Source organism: Vicugna pacos, chromosome 24 (genome assembly GCF_048564905.1).
Source record: "Vicugna pacos chromosome 24, VicPac4, whole genome shotgun sequence".
NCBI lineage: Eukaryota > Metazoa > Chordata > Mammalia > Artiodactyla > Camelidae > Vicugna > Vicugna pacos.
Window position 1 is genome coordinate 8935994 of NC_133010.1, and position 18368 is coordinate 8954361.

General features: G+C 37.9%; 1 long non-coding RNA gene across 1 annotated transcript in view; it reads left to right on the forward strand.

Annotated features, from left to right (window-relative positions):
• Positions 1–17734, forward strand: part of LOC140688873 (uncharacterized) — a 29331-nt gene extending 11597 nt beyond the window's left edge. Inside the window, exons 2-3 of the long non-coding RNA XR_012063716.1 lie at positions 4810–4949; positions 17629–17734. This is a non-coding gene — a long non-coding RNA (uncharacterized lncRNA). The remainder of the gene's footprint in view (positions 1–4809; positions 4950–17628) is intronic.
• The last annotated feature ends 634 nt before the right edge of the window (positions 17735–18368 follow it).

Consider the following 18368-nt stretch of genomic DNA (forward strand, 5'->3'; position numbering starts at 1 on the left):
GACAGGAGTAAGAGGGAATCTGATAGGAAGTTCTTTTAAAGTTTCCATATTTAGACTCTCACATTGGGTCAAAGTAAGATTTGGGGATCAAAACATGAAAATTCATTAGAAAATGTATAAATTAGAATGATGATCCTTTGTGCCCTGCTTCTTCATAACATTGGCTGATCAGATTTAACTTACAAATCTTGCCAGTTTCTTCTTTGGCAGGGAAGGAGAGGGGTAGCAGACACACCCCAAAGACAGAAGACCCTGGTTTAATCTGCAAAGTAACTTGCATTGGGGGAGGTATTAGAACACAGCCTAGAAAGATTTTTCTGTATAAAGTGTGATTTTAACACACAGTTACTCCCTCCTCGGACACCACAGCCAATTAACATCCTAGAATCAGGACAGTGTGAATAACTGACCTGAAGGAAAGAATGTCAAGGTTGTTGTGAGGAATAGATATTTCAGCTGAAGCGTCTTCAAATCATGTTGATTACATGGCTGTCCATTCTCTCAACGTTGATGGTCATTTTGCAATTTTATAGGTACAGAATTCATGGAGCCTTTACGTGACATAAGGATGGATAACGATGAAGCATGTTTATTGTCAAATAGCTAAAATTCTAGCAATGCTTTAACGTGTAAAATAAATGGATGATGGCAAAGATGATGTTGGTATTTACCAAATCTATACCACGTTCTAAGTGTCAGAAACTGTGCTGAGAGTTTTACATAAGGTATATTGTTTTAAAAATATTGAAATCTTAAGATATCTCTGTATTCAAATTTTACAGATGAGTAAACTGACACTCAAGTTGTATTACTGGAACTTGTATGTAAAAGATCCAATATTAAAAGCCAAATTAAATCCTATTAATAGTACTTGGTATTCATGTATGCTCACCATATAAGCCCTCAGTTTGGCTCTTACTCAACCTAGTCAGCATTTGATGGCTTTACTATACCCCATGCCTCTGTATACACACGGAGCAAACTTAGAAAGCTATTTAAAGCACACATGTCGTTATTACCGTCCTTAGAGTCTTCAAAAGAATGATTAGTTGTGGGAAAACCACAGCAAGCAAATGAAATTTTTAACAAGTGCATCTTGATTTGGAAAAGCATATAGAAACTGTGGGACGAGATAAAGGGACATAAGGAAAACACATGGTTATTAAAGCTGTGTGTTTGGATAGCATCATTAATCATTTATACAGTATGTTAGGGGCAGCACGGAAGGCTTCCAGACTTGGAAATGTCTTTCCTTCCCAACATAACACCTGAAATTTCATTTTCAGGGTGCCATGCACTTCCACTGAAAACTTGATCATTAGGAAAATGAAAACCTTCCTGAGAGGAGTGATGTTTCAACTCTTTAAGGGTGAATAAACTTGAGATACTTTCTATGTGACAATTTTTGGAAATAAGACAATGGTTCAAGAAACCTGAACTAGATGTGTTGGGGTAGAGTGATAAACACATCACACTTCCAGGCTTCTTTTTTGCCTACGGTCAAAAATAATTGAGTATTCTTCTTAATATTTCTGCTTGCAAAGAAGAAATCTAACTCAACCCTTCAGTCTGGATTTGAATTAAATGTGGATGTAGTTTATATATTACTGAGTAAACGTGAAAATAGATAGAAAACATAGGCCCCTTTTGTATGAGCATGAGATACAGAGAGAGAAAAAGGCTTCAGTTCAGTGTTCTCCCTCACACTTTTTAATTCTCCATCATATTCATTAAAAACAGGAGGAACCTTATCAAATAGCTTGGGAAACAAGTTTTAATTATACACAAAAATAAGATAGAATGCAAATCCCTGGAGGGCAGGGACTTTGATTGACTTGCTCACCTCTGTTTGTTCCAGTATTTCTCGTGCTTAGGACAGTGTCAAGTACATAGAACCACAGGACGAACTATGCACCAAATACGGCTCCAAGTATTGTGATCATGTTCCAACCCGCTGCTACTTGCAGGCAGTGTGGACTTTGTTGAGTCTAATGTTGAGTCTAATATCCATCTTCTTGAATGTGAATAAGGATTGAGAGGTGTATATAAAAGATCCGGTACAGGATCTGACGCACAATAAGCACTTTTTTTTTCAATTTAAGAATTTGAAAACATTTTATGAGACGGGGAGTGAGAGAGCCTTTTGGGGATGATGTTAATGTCTTATTTCTTGATCTGTGTGTTGGTTAGACAGGATGTTTACTTTGTAAACATTTTTGATGTACGCATTTCTGATTTTTACACTTTTTTGTGTGTATATTATACTCCGATAAAGTGCTTATAAAGAAAAGTCCAACATTCAAAAAGAGATGAAAATAAATTCAAAATATAAAAACTGAAAAAAAGAATTTCAAAACATTTTAATGTTCTATTATCAATTGCATGTATTTTAATTCCAGTGGCTTTGATTATTTTTTTTCACATTTCTCCTTTAGTTGATTGAGAAGCATTTTTAATACTAATTGTCTGCCTTCACATAGATGATGAAATAAACATTTATTAAATCTTTATGTACAAGAACTGATCTTCAGCCAGTATACTCTTGGTTATCTCTTTCTCAGTCAAAATCAAGAATACAAATTCTGAATCAAACTAGGAAGGGATAGACTGGGATTTCAAAATTGTAGAATAGATAAACAAGATTACACTGTATAGCACAGGGAAATATACACAAAATGTTATGATAACTCACAGAGAAAAAAATGTGACAATGAGTGTGTATATGTCCATGAATGACTGAAAAATTGTGCTGAACAGTGGAATTTGACACAACATTGTAAAATGATTATAAATCAATAAAAAATGTTAAAAAAATATTTTTATTATGGGAGAATTAAAGACCCCTTCACAGCCCATGAGAATCTCATCATGGCTTGTCTAATTGAATAAAATCACATGTACAGAGGAGCTTGTAAAAACATGCTCTGACATACGATGACCATTAAGAACTATTAATATGGATACTAACTTGAGTCACACAATCTCAAGAAGTCAGAGAAAACGAAATAATTCAGTCCCAATTTCAGTGGTTACCAATCTCAGAACGTCTGACGCTGTGCTATGAGTTAGAAAGCATCCATGCTCCTTGCTGCATTTGACATCCTGGGGCCCCAGCATTCTGGCCTCCTTCTTATGGTCCTATAAGAAAAAAGGTTTTATACTATACCCTGGTGAAGTTCCATCTCAAATGTAAGCAGCGGACAGGATGGAGTTGCTGCGTGACTCTCTTCTTCTTAAAAACATATTATCCCCTAATGGGTATATGCTCACCTTCCCACCCTTTCCTAGGAGAGAACATTCTAGAAATATGTGCTGCAAATTGGCGGGCACAAGTACCCTAAAAGACCATAAAATAAACATGAATCCCCTTCGAAAAAAAACTTTATATTTTCATCACATCCCCTGCAAGCTAACACACTGCACTGTTTACAGTCTTCCACTACAATATATTTTGAAACGATTACCTTCTTGCGAGTCATTTGTGCCATAATGCTCTCCATAGGTACTCATAAAACGAAAATGTAAGCCGTTTTTATTGGCCACACTACATCTTAATTGAAAGTATTAAAGGGGATTGCTCTCCTACTGGTTCTTCCCTCCATTTAATTGGCTAATCATATGATATTTTTAATGGAATAATCGTGAAAGAAAATATGAATCTAATTTAAATTCAAACTGGACTTGGGATATTTAAGAGATTATCCCAGAGAAGCAGAGGGTGCATGAGGCAATGAACATCTGTTCATTTCTGACCACTAGCCTTGGTGTTTATGAGCTTGGGGGATATTTATTTTCAGGAGACATGATTCTCTGCATTTGAGCTTCAGCTGTTTTACTGCTGTGTGTTTTTGGTGAAAAAAAAATTTAAATTTATCGGCAGGTGTTTGTCCATTTTTTCACCTCGCTCTTTGTACTTTTATCAAAATGCACTTCTGGCAAATGAGTAATTGTCCCAGGGAATCACTACACCCTACTGAGAGGCAGAAGTCAGCCATTTATTTATTATTGGCTGCAATAAAGTATAAATAGATGAACGAAACCATGTAACAGCAACTGGGCATGTCCTTCAGTGAGACCATCGTAGCCTTGGTTAGTGGTAAAAAATTAAATATTTCACTCATGCATTCATTTGAGAGCTTTTGAGTACCCACCATTGCCATAACACAGTAGAAACGACTCTTAAGCTGAATAAAGACACGCTCCAGCAATCGCAGAGTTTGCAGTCTAGTGAGTGAGATTAGCCTACTTTTGTAAAACCTAAAAGAACATCCCTGTAGATGTAGGCATTCAGGATATTTATAAGCAATGACACAAATGAGTTTATGATAATGCTCGCTAAATGAATGGTACAGGTGATCGCTGAGATTCAAATTCAGAGAAGAGTCAGACCATGGTGGACTCGAGTGGCCAAGGAAAGATTCAGTTTAGAATACTGGCTTTGACATTCCTGGAAATAAAATCTGGTATTTTGGTAAAAAGAACCCAGCCAGATGCAACAGGATGTATAAATATCCAAGGCTGTCTAGGAGACAAAGCTTCTTATAAATATGCCAAGTGAAGTTTCTCTGGTCCTACCAACCTGGGAGTACACGAGCACGCTCCTTAAGAGCAGTAATGCCTGTCTATTGGGTTTCTGTCCTCTGTCTAATTCAAGTTGAAATCCTTTGCAAATTTTCCTAGAGATCATCTAAGAATCAGTAGGTAGCATCACACTTATGGTTATAATCGCCACTCTGTCAGGCATTATCGAACTTCCCTAAAACAGAGCTATTGCTTCTCTAAAACTTGCCACTCTTTCTCTCTCTCTAGTGCTTTGCAGAGTATTATTTTTTGCACTCCTGCTGCAACACTGAGCCGTGTGGTCCTAGTCCGCCTCTCCTAGAAACCGCCATCTCCTGGACTGCTTCAATGTGCACTGCTGGGGAGAATCCAAATTCATGAAGCCTGAGGTAATCCAAGCTTCACCCGTTTGCAAGGTCAAGTGGGGTCCTCCTCTCTCCACTCTGCATTACACTCACTTAGAGAAATCTCAAGAATGCAACACTTATATTCCAAGGCCCCCCAAAGTCTCTGATGAAACTACTCTTCTGTGTTACTTCTGGTTCCTAACTCCCTCTGAGGCCTTAGACATTAAGCCTTTGGTTTCTGAGCCATAAACTTATTTAAAGTCAGTTCTTTGTCAGTTAATCAGGTTGGACTTTTTTCCCTTCAGATGAGTTCCAAATACGTGTTTGGTTTTTTTTTGTCTTTTTTTTTTTTTTTTACTTCTTCCATCAAAATATGTTTTTGTAGAATCTTCCAGCAGGTCACCAATCCTATGTAGCCAAACCTTATGCCTTACAGCAGTAATTAATACCTGGGCTTGAGATAATGTACAAAATTTTATACCTTGCAGGGAACACAAGATAACAAAGCATATATCAACCCTAATCATTCTGCTGGATTTATATTTTGCTAACTGAAATAGTCTCACAATGTGTGTTTAATATACGAATTCAGTCACAACATAAGAAATCTACCTGGGACCCCTTTGGGCACCTCCAAGTGACTCATGAGATTACAAAACAGCTTCAGAGACTAGCCTACAGATTAATCTTTGGTTTGAAAATAGTTACAAAAGAAATGCATGGGATTTTAAATGGCTTTAGAGAGCTGCAAGGAATAATAGGAATGAATTTTTGAAATTGTACATTACTCTATGAAATAACATACACTCCATCTTTGACTTAGACCTTTTACTGCAAAAAAGAAATACATTGGACAGGGATTTAAGCAACCAAACTGTTATTGATTGTCAGTGGTATAAGTGGTGATCTTAATTCGCTGTGGTCCAGAGCAAAATTTCTTCAAGGTGAATGTCTCATCAAATGACCATTTGTTTTCATTTGGGGCCAAGATTGCAATGGTACCCTTGCTCAGAAAACAGAAAGAACCTTTAGAAATATATAATATATTGGGTGAGGAATGAAAGTTAGGTTAAGTGAATCATGAGACAGAAATGAGTAAGCAAATATGGTCTATGACCTGATAATATTGTTCCTGTTCTTGTATGTCTAAGGTCTGTAATTTAATGCCCTCTGTACAATCCAGTCTTTGAGAAGGTTAAATAGGATAAACCTCCTTTTATACATATATGCAGATTTAATATTAGCTCTTTGGATTTTATCACCACTAACCTGAGGTGACAGCTTAGATAACTGTGCTGAAATTTAGGTGGTGTGCTTTTATTCCAGGTAAGACTTTAATATTTTATGTTTTTCTGTGTATGTACTTTCTTTGTCTGGCCCTTAGGTTCTTTGTGTATCAAAGGATTATTGTGGCTAGCGATCACAAATGTTGTCTATTCTAGCATTCCGTCGTGCTCTGATTCTTTCTTTATTCCTACATATTGGCTAAGAATCAGGTCTCTTTGTTAGGGTAGATTTCTGCCCCCTAAGGAATACACAAAATGTTAGGGCAGGAACTTTCTGGGACAATAAGATATCCTTGATTCTATTTTTCCTTTATGTTGTTTATTTATATTTTACTTAGTCTGTCATTACCTGTGTGTGACCTTGTAATTGACCCACTTTTTGCAAGTGTCGTCCTGATTTCTGTTAGCTTTGCTTTCTATTTCCTGAAGCGCTTGTAAGACCCAGGTCTTCCTTCACTTCCTGGTGCACATACTGGCCTTTTGGATTTTTATGTACTCCGTTTCTAGTATACATGCTGAAGACTAGATGATCTTTGGGATTCAAGTCTCAAGGATGATACACAATTTTATGCTTTGTGTCTGGCTTGTTTGAAGATTGTCTGTAGATAAGATCCATGTTTTCAAAAACTCACAACATCAAAATTACAATCACAGGGAAATAGGAATTTCATTTACTTCTTCTTGGGAACTTTTAGATTCTATTTGCCAAATACTAGGAAGATAATATGAAATGTTACTTATAAAGCTTCTGGTCATTCTTTTTTTTTTTTAATAGAAGTATAGTTGATTTGTAATATTATGTTAGTTTTAGGTATATGGCATAGTGACTCAGTATTTTTATAGTTCATGCTTCACTTAAAGTTATATAAAATAATGGTCATATTTCCCTGTGTTGCACAATTTATTCTTGTAGGTGATTTATTTTATACATGGTAGTTTGTACCTCTTAAACTCCTACCCTTATCTTGCCCCTTCCCCTCTTTCCTCTCCCCACTGGTAACCACTAATTTGTTCTCTATATCTGTGAGTCTGTTTCTGCTTTGTTATATTCATGCATTCATTTTATTTGTTAGATTCTGCACATAATTGATAATATACATTATTTGTCTTTTTTTGGTTTGACTTTTCACTAAGCATAATATCCTCTAGGTATATCCACGTGGTTGCAAATGGCAGAATTTTATTATTTTTCTGGCTGAGTAATATTCCATTGTGTGTGGTGGGGGGTGTATGGGGTGTGTTTTTTACCCATGCATCTATTGATGGACATTTAAGTTGCTTCCATATCTTGGCTATTTTACAAATGTTGCTATGAACACCGGGGTCCATGTATCTTTTAGAATTAGTGTTTTTATTTTATTTCATTCAGATTTATGCCCAAGAGTGGAATTGCCTGATGATATGGTAGTTCTATCTTTACTGTTTTGAAGAGTGTCCATACTGTTTCATAGAGACCACACCAGTTTACATTTAAAAAGCTCCTGGTGACTCTTAAACCTCAAAAAGTTGAGATTCTGTGACTGTCATTTCTTGTCAGCCCACGTAATTGAAGCAGTCCACCACTTGCACTATGGTATAAATTTACACATTAGGGGAAAAGAGTATAATTCATCCTTTGAACCACATAAAATTTGGAAATAGGAGACATGTACAGTCTTCTAGACCACAGAGTAAGAATTCAGATAAATAATTTCCAACACCAGGTATGCATCATTCTAGTGCTGAAAACTAAGGGATGCCCTTCCAAATATCTTCATGTGGGACGACTCATAAGTCCCTACGTAACTGATCCCGCTGCAGGGTAGCAGAAAAGGCAGGCATTATCTTAGTTTACTTGTACTCATTTTAATTTGAAAAATCTCTGCTGTGAGCTTATTAAACACTAGTGCAGAGGTACTTTTTCTTCATGCAGCATGGGGCCGGGATGGAACAGAGCATGTGGTGTGTATTTTAACCACATATTTTACTTTCTGGTTCTCCAGTATTATTTTGGGGTGGGGGTTGCATCTTCCTGTAGGTAATAGTTCAACTTGTGTAAACACATAAGATAAACATTAAAGAAGAGGCAGAGAAGGTCAAGATCATAACCCAGGTAGGGGGGTTCTTGTATTGAAGGGTTATATTAATGAGGGACAGTCAAAGGCTGAGAGTAGTGTCCAGGTTACAGAGGACAAAAAGACTTTGATATTACGGGGCCAGGGAGAAGAAAAATTTAAGGAGAACAGACAGTCAGCAACCATTCTAGTTTGTCTCTGACCTTGTACCCTTTTTCTAGCACACAAGATGCCCTTTTTGATTTTGAGATGCAATCAGCAACTTCTTTATTTGTGATTGGTTACTGGATCCCTGACTGATAGTGTCGACCTCTGTCCCTGTCTTGATACATAGTTCCTCTAGGACCAGAAATGTACCTTTCTCTAATAAATTTCCCTGAGAGACTGATCAGCCATAGAACTAAACTTGAACAACAGTCTTTTTGAATTTCTGTGCATGGTTTTATTTCTGGAACATGTTCATGCTGCCTCTGCCTCTGAAGATGCTTCCCTTTCTCCCTGTTGGGTCTACCTGATCATGGCTGCTTTTCTGGATACACCATCTGAGAGTTCCTCTCTCTGGATTCACTGTCCAATCTTCCTTCCAGCCTAGTTCCTACAGTAAAGCTTGGCTTCTCCATGGGACCTTCCCAGCTGCTGAGTCCGGATCTAGCCTTTCCTAGCTGACACCACTATATCCTGGTTAGCTGTTTTGTTACTGAACTCCAATGTGAAAATGCTGTGCCAGCTTCCACCCAAGAATCTCTCTCTTGCCTATTTAACATAAACAAGCTTATTACTGCAGAAATAGCAAAATGAATCGCCACTGCCAAGGGCTCTGTTCAGGTCAAGACCATCACATTCACAGCACAGGGATTAAGAGATGATTTCTGGAATCAGACAGTCTTGTCTCAAAATCTAGCTCAAGTTCTTGGCGGCTCTGTGATTTCAGCAATTTGCTGAAACCTCCTAACTATAAGGGGTTTTGCTTCTATTTTTTCTATAAACAAAAAAGGAATAATACTATTTCCTACTTCTTTTGACATAGGATTATTGCAAAGAATAAAAAAAGGCAAGAAGATCACCTGATGTGTATTGCTTCTCAATAAATGTGCATTTTTATTGTTACTTTATTCATTTTCTGAGGATACCCCAGGTGAACTGCATTGTGGCCCCTGGTCTCAAGAAGCAGACAATGAAGCAGAGGAAATTAAATACACGTTTAGTGAGAAATATTAATGAAGATGTACAAATAGAAGTATGCATTAGCGTTAGGAAGCAATACTATTGACTAGGGGAATCAGGAAAAAGAACTTGGAGGTGTTAACACTTAACTGTATCTTAGCATTTGGGTGTGATTATCTTTTTGGTAAATCTAGTGACAAGGGGTGACATGGAAGGTGGGGATTACAATGGTTTCCAGATGCCACACTAAGCATTATGCGGTGTAATTTAATCCTCATGAGAAACAAAATAGGATGGGTTTTATTACTTTCATCTTAAAAATGAGGAAGCTGGAAGTTTGAAAGTCAGTGGGAGTAGTGAGACGCCGGAGCAGAATAGCTGGGAACAGGAGTCTTGGAGTCCGCACGCTGGTCTAAATCACAATTTCTCTTCCAGCAGCCTGGAAAGAACAGGCAGGTCACCCCATTTCTCTTTGAATGTCCTCACTAACAGGGCACTCACGAGGTGATTTATTCTATTACTGGACAGTTCCCTTTTTTAGTATTATTTTTAGAAATAATATTTCTCCAATTACTTTAGTTTTTTTTCCCCCATGATCTTTTTAATATTATGTTAGGAATAAACCCTGACAGTTCAGAGCTGAATCACTGTGACCGGATTGGTAGAGCCTGTCATATGACTCAGATGGAGCAGGGCATCTTGACTATTTTAGGTGAGATAGATTGATTTGCATAATGTAGAGATCACTTACCTTTGCGTGGACACAAACTGGGTGTGGTATTACAAGACGGAATGAATGTGGTCAATATATTTTTTTTTTCCCAAAAGCAATGATCATGTTATAACACAACCTACAGAATAGAAGTGAGAGAAAAGCAGAATGGTAACTTCTGAATTCACATGAAGACATTTTCTTAAATGCTTCACCTGCTAGACGATCGGATGGATTGTATGTGTTAGGAGAGCTGTAAAAGCATCTTCTACCTTCCCAAGGCCAACCTGTCCTCACATAACTCATAGACCCTTGATGGAGTGTGGTCACTTCGCCTTTGGTTGAGAGCAAACCACGTTGTCTCAGAGGCTAAGAACAAGGGGATAAAGGAGCCAGAGTGTGGTTAGACTTTGTTTTAATTCAATACATAAATTGTTACAGACTGAATTTTAAAATAGCATTAATATACACTATGCTCACTCTCATTATCCAATTTAAATGCGTGTTTTATCTATGCTGGGGATGTTTTCTTGCCTTTTTGTTTCTTCAAGGTATCTCCCAAGGTTCATTTCATGCCCCAGTCTCTCCTTTGTTAAGTATTCTAAACTCTGTCTCACTCTGTCCCTCATGACACTTATTGGCTCTCCCACAGAATCTAACAGTGGATTAAATAGAGTCTGCTTTCCCTTCAGTATTTGTAAGTGTTTGATTTTCTTCCCTAGATGATTATAAAATAATCTCAAGCAAAAGTTATGTCGTATGTTTTTTCACTGTGTTTCAGTAAATATTTGATGGAACCATGAAACTGATGGAATGAAATTGTGTGTCTGTGTGTAACGTCTCAGTACATAAAGTAAAAAACTACAGGGCAAACTAGAAATCCACTAGAACCTATTACAACAGAGAGATACAGTCAGGACACTTCCATAAAATCTGGAGATGGCTAGACGTCATTTTTTTTCCAATAATGTTATCTTGAGATAATTAAAAATACCCCCTGTAATGTCATTTATTGACATCTCTTTGTTTTTTAAACGTTTTTCTCATAGGAATGGCATTAGATATGGGTATAGATACATAGATTTAGATATCAACATAGACCTAAGTCTACAGATGTCTCCTATTGATTCTATTTCTTGGAGAAATATCTAGTATATACTGATTCTTACTAAATCTGAAGAACTCCAGCCTCACTTCTCTGGGTCCAGAGGCTAATTCCCTAGGAGCTGGTACCTACCTGCAGGTGTTATCTGTGGATCAAGAGAGGATGATGCTTCAGTGAGCTCTTCTGCCTCCTTAGTAATACTTCTGTCAGAAGAAAGTTCTTTTCTACCCCAAAATCCTGAATATTTTTTAATTTTATTTTTTTTCCTTTGCCTCTTCATTGATCTTTAATTTCTACTGTTTCCTTAGCTGATAATATAGTATTTTTTCTCAGCAAAATTTATTATATTACATTTGAATATTAGGATAGGCTATTATAAAGGTATCTTCTTCAAGTAGTTCAAAACTACAGAAAATTTGATAACTTAAAGACTCTACCCAAAAACTATTAGAACGAATAAATGAATTCAGCAAGGTAACATGATATAAGATCAATGTACAGAAATCTGCTGCATTCCTTTACACTAACAATAAAATATCAAGAAGAGAATTTTTTTAAATCCCACTTAGAATTGCATTCAGCAAGAAATATTTGAATGCCTGATGTGTATTAAATGCTATTCTATGCAAAGAGAAAAGGGTGGCTATTGCTTTTAAGGATCTTATGATCTAATTGAGTGGATAATTAGAACTGATATTTTCTCATTCTTATTGCGTGCCCACCAACACATATGCATGTTGTAATGTAATCTTTCATGTCATGTACAAAGTAGATTCCATATACAACTGAAGACAATGATGCTCAGCCAAAGTAAACTGTGGACTCTAAGGAAAGGATTAAAGATGGAACCCAGGTCCTTTCCTTCTCACTACAACAAGATCTCTCAACTCTGAGCAAGAGTCATTTCCAAATGAGGGAGCTCGCTTCAGTGTTCAGAGAAATCGGTCACCAGTTTTTTTGTTCTTGAGCTGAAATTTTTGAAATTGGTGAAGAGAAAACAAACGCAAAATCTTCTGCACACATAGGGAAATAACCCTTCTGTCTGGCTTTCCAACCCAAAGCCACATTGATTCTCAAGGTTAGAATGTGTTCCATGCACGCTGTGAGAAGCACATTTCTGTATAGCATCTTCAACCTTCCAAAGGCCAACCTATCCTCACATAACTCATAGACCCTTGATGGAGTGTGGTCACTTTGCCTTTGGTTGAGAGCAAGCCATGTTGTCTCAGAATTGGGCGATGAGGGTTGATCCATTACAGTGTAGAACATGTGACCGCAAACACGTGGTTGCAAACATACTGCCCCTCTTCTGTGAACGCATACGACAACTTTTCATTTAGGCAAAGGCAATGAAACCAAATGTGCTACACATCTTCTCAAGCCAAACCCTGTCTCCAGCTTGGGGGGAATCAATTTATAACTTGAAGAGCAAATACTGGGGCCTCTAGACTTCCAAAAGAATGAAGTGGAACAAACATCGCGGCAAGAAAAATCAAGCATTTCACCTCCCCACACATCTAAGCTTGAACCTCCGTTCTGGGGCAGAACTCAAGGTGTGATATTAAAGTGTTTCATTTGCAGCCAATTAGGCTTCGGATTAGATTTTGCAACCTCCTTGCCTAGGAGGATGAGAATGCGATTTTAAGCAACCTGATTTCCACTCCCTCACCCCTTCACACGTCCCTTCGGAACCATCACCGCCTTCATCAAAACAATTTCATTTGTACTTAGGAGTGTGTTTCAGCTGGTGAGCAGGAGGTACAGTACAAGCTTAACCACTGAGCTGTTTTACCCTCTGAATATCACGAATCCTGTATTTCGCCGCGGTGTAAGGGCTCTGATTACATCACCCTCTCCAAATTATGCTGAAATGAAGGCCATTCAATTTGCTATAATCAGTAACTTTCGAAAGCACCCACATAATTGATTTCACAGTAATATAGACATAGGTGACGGAAAGCCTCAGCTTCATTTAGGCAACGTTTTCTTTCATTCCAAAGTGCAGTATTCAATAGAAATCAAATTTTTTTTCACCAACAGTTGGCAGCTAAGCTTTGGCACATAGAAGCTTTTTTTCTTCCTCCTTTTTTTTTTTTTTTGTTTTTCTTTTTTTGACTCTTATGGTGCAGAAACACGAATATTGAAATTAACGCCCAGGGTGATCTAATGGAAGTCGACAGGCTTTGGGTGAAATAACTTCTTTTTGGAGCTTGTCCTGATGACGATTTCAGCCAGCAGGGAAGGCGCCATTCTGAATGCCATTCAGACCCCCAGCGACATTTGTTTCTGAAGGAGTTTCCCAGCCAACTGAGGGCTGACTTGTGAACGTGGCTATTGTCGCAAACGTGACTCTTCATTCTTCGCTTATTTATAGAGCGCTCTGATTTTTTACTCCATTTTGACCTAGAACTGTTGATGATCTTCACTATTTCCAGAAGCACATGTGACTTTTTGACCTGCAGAAGGATAACACTGCACAAGTGAGCGTGTAGTTTTATGGCCCAGACGGAACCATCTCAATGTTACGGTAGAGGAGGCAGGTTCCGACCCAAAGAAGTGTATAGTCAAATACTCTCTTGGTTTTCATTTAGGAGTTAGTCAGATAATGGATTGTTAAATTCATGACTTTATTAGGCAGATATTTGGTGGAGAATTAGAAAAAAGTGTGCCTTAACTCAAGGACCTGGAGCCTTGGATAAAATTTTCAGCTGTGACTGGCACCTTCATGGTCTGGGAAAGTCACTTATCTTCTCTGAATCCAGCTTATTCATTAATATGATACTTATTTTATACAATTATTGTGAAAATCGTGTCCTCAATAGTGGATATTTATCATGACTATAGAGCTCCTACTGAGTGCCAGCTGGGTGGCCTCAGGGAACTTACATAATCCTCTGAACCTCAGTTTCCATAAATGTAAAATTGAAGTAGTAATGCCCTTTACAGTTTTTAAAAGGATAAAATTAAGTAATGTCTGTTACGTGTTTACAACAGTATCTGGCATTAATCATGAAAGATTCCATAGTTGTCATTATTATAAAATTGTCCCGAATTCCCTTGCTTAATGACTCTCAGTGACTATGAGTAGCACCCAGTGAGGATATATGCTGAAGTTCTCCAGTTGCAAATCATAATCACGAACTACATTTTCAACAGAAACATAATAGAAAAGAAAGCACATTCATTCACTTAGAATAGAGGAGTAACATATAATTTTTAAAGGTGATTTTCACTGGAAAGTGAGGTATTGAACGAACAGTTCTGATAACTTTGGACATTTGCAGAAGTCATGGTTGGCTCTGATCCACTGGGACTGGAAGGCTGATGGCGCTGGAATAGGCAAGATGGTAAAACTGAATTAAGATCTAGAGGACAAGACATGCTGTGATCTGTCTGCGGTGTCTTCCATGACAGGGGGACATCTGTGACTCTATCTGTGAGTACAGTGCCATACCCTTTCCATCACTGGTTTGCCCTTGTTTTGTTTGTGTACCATCAGAATTCACCACACATATGCTTTAAAAATAAGCCATGATTGCTTGTTTTCTTTGTTCTTTCTTTGACTCTAGTTCCTCTTCTTTAGTGAGTCTTAACATCTACAGCACTGAGACCATTAGTCTCTATAAGTGACAAAGACAATTTTCATTATTAAAAGCTTTTACATGGTTCTGTGGTATTAATAAAATCAGAGCCACATGCTAAAAGAGAGAGATTTATAGAATACGTTAGATAAATTGCCCAGGAAACAAATGCAGAGAGAGTCATTTTTAAAAGGACACAATTTAATATGACCTACTAAAAAAAGTTCTGCTCTTATATATTTAATACCGTTTTTTTAGCCTGAAAAAAAGGAGTAGCAACTTTCCTTACAGTAAATAACTATGACACACGTATTTCGTGATTTATTTACAAATGATAACATGGTGATTCTGCATAAAAATCAACCATGCCATAGCATTAGTTTTTTGTTTCTTGTTTTTTGGGTTTTTTTTGCCTAATAGCCTTACTGTAAAACTTAGTATGAACCTCGAGGCACATTATTTGAGGGAAAAACAAAACTGATCTCCTTGGATATTGAAAATGGAGCCTACCATGTTGAGGAACAAGACCATGAACAACAACAAAAAAAAACAACCCAATGATAGAATTTTCCTAGGGAATTCCACTGTTCATTCTCTCATTCAGCTATTCATATAACAAAATTGTTGAAAACGCCTTATTGGTGAGGCAGCTCAGGTCTCAAAAAATTAATAAAATACATTTTTCTAAGCTGAATGATTCATGGGATTCAAAAACGCATTTAATTTCAAAGTAAAATCAAAGAGCTAGTCCGTAGAAAAGATTTATGCCAGATTTTCAGCATTATAATTTTTAAATTTAATGATAAAATTTTTCATTTGGAAATAGACAATTTTCTGGAGTGAAACATTTGCTAATCTTTCAAAAAAGTTGTCTCCTGGTCTGTGGCATTTGCTCATCTGTGTTAGCTATTTCTTATTTATCTCTACTCCTTGTCCTTTTCCATCATCCTTTGTGCCTGAAGAGACTAACTGTATAAACTAAAGTTAAAAGCACCTATCTCTGGCTTCCTGTTGGGTTTGGCCAACGGAAGGGACCTGCAGAAGACTAAAGGGTGGGAATGTCAAACTGGGACATTCATTGTTCTCACTTCTCTCTGACCAAGGTGCCACATGTTGAGTGTGCCCCTCTCCCAAAGGCCACAGCTCTTTGTGGTCCTCCTACCCTGCAACTCGCCTCCCTAAGTTCTGGCAACGACTTATTTCTCTTGCCCTTCAGGAATGGTGATGGCTCCTCACTGTCACTAGTTCTGGAATACTCATTGTCCCTTATTGTTTTTTTTAAACCTGCCTGCATATTTTCTTTTTGAATAGCTCCCTTTATTAAATCTCTCCTCAATTACTCCATCTGAGGGCACTATCTGTTTCCTGATGGGACCTGGAGTGGTACCTTCAGCTGCATCCTCTTCCCACCCCCACCATCCTGGTTGTCTTATTGATGAGCCTAAATTAACATTCTCAGATGCAAAGTCAGGGACAGACTAGACGATCCTTCCAACAGCAACGTGAATCAATCTAGGCTCCAGAAGTCCTAGGAAGGGTGGTCAGGAGGAAAAGCAGTGACAGATTGTCAACCCATATGCACATACCAGGCATCATTAGAATGGCAATGTTAGAGCTTGCTTTTTCACTTAACATATGACTTAATCATTCTGGCATATTCTTAAAGCTTCATTTTGGCTACATATTATTCTAGACGAAAAGCTGGGTTTCTACGACTCATAAATTCTGGAAGTATAGAAAGCACCTTTCAATTTTATTTGATGTTCTCCTCCCATGCCCAGCATGCCATGTACAGTTGTACATGTTGTAATTCCCCCAAGAGAACTCAATGGCTGAATGAACACACAGGCTAATTCTTTCTCCAAAGACATCTGCAGTCATACTAGGCTCCTCTACCTGGGGTGCAAGTATATATTCTCTCCGTTTGGTTTCATACGGTTCATATAGAAGATGCTGTATGATGTGAAATGCTGGTAATCATTGGTCTTTTTTTTTTTTTTTGGAGTGGGGAGATAATTAGGTTTGTTTGTTTGTTTATTGAGGTGGTACTGGGGATTGAACCCAGGACCCTGTGCATGCTATTCATATGCTCCACCACTTGAGCTATACCTCCCTCCACTAATCATTGGTCTTTGGGTGCCTAAATCTGAAATACCAAGAAATCCTACCGCCATTCTGACCTATACCATTCCTCCTATGGGAAATCTTTCTTGATGTGTGACGCTAGTTAGACAAATCAACATTTTCTCACATCAGCCCCACTTTTAGAGACATTTAAGAGTTGTTTAAATAAACAGGTCACCCTCTATTCTGGAAGCTTTGACTTTAGAACAGTCAATTAAAAAAGTCTCAAATGACTTCCGCAGCCCACTTGGGTACCAAAAATTTGGGCTTTCTGTGCATCAGGGTATGAAAAAAAAATGTTGAAGACATGTTTGTTGTTGTTGTTTTTGTTGTTGCTGTGTGTGTTCTGTACGATTATAAACTAGCCAGGAGACATATTTCTACATAGCACATTTGAGCAACATTAAAGTTTATGCTGCTTAAATCACTTCACATTGCAGGATATTCAGAGCTCTGAATTTTATGATAATGTCAAGAGAGCTTCTGGTGAGTCCCATTAATTTTTTTTTGGTATTGTTTAATTTTACATGAGTAAATATAATTACTCCTTTTGTCATGAAGAGCAAGTTCTAATACCAATTTATAATTCATGGAGCTAATTATGTTAACGAGGAGGCAATCTTTCAGCAGCTATCTCCCCTGTAATTTTAAAGGATTTTGATTTTTTCCCCTTTCCTCTACAATTTCTCTTCCAGCTATGAAAAGGAAGTGTACACAGTTCATCTGCGATATAATTATTTACCATGGCAACAGTTTGTGAATGGGACTGGGAAGTTGCACAGAAGGAGGAAGCCGCTTAAAGGAAGCAGCCGAAAGAAATCCTTTCAAGACAACTGAAGAGGCCCTTCAGGTGGGGATGGTTTTGTTTTCCTGACATTTTAAGGAGGGGCTTAGGTTTGCCTGAACATTGTAGAAACTGCTGTTGATCCTAAAATAAAAGAATCTATCTTCTGCAGTTGCATTTCATGAAATCACTTTGATTAAGAGAACAGCACAAAAGATGACCCCCATTTCCCTCTGCGTTTGAATTAACAGCCCCCAGGAAGGCAGAGGGGAAGTGTTTGCTGATGAATCATCAGATGGCATAGCCAGGGGACAACTGGGAACAAGAAGACCCCTGTGCCTTGTATTCCTAAAGCGATTAATAAGCCCCAAATCCACTCAGCAACAAAAATCTTCCTTCTTGGGCGATGTACAGGTTCGAAGGAAAAGTAAAGAAAATCCATCCCAATCCAGTGGGCTAATCTTTGGGCTTCACCTGCAGCTGCCACAAATTCCCTCCCCATCTCCCCTGTTCGGTGGGATATTGATGAGTTTCTCCCCAATTGTGTAATGCCAATGAATGGAATCGATAGTCTTCCAAAGAGCGTTAGCCTGCATGTAAAAATGATAAGACCATCTAAAGACAAGCCATGAGTTGCAGGTTGATGTTCTG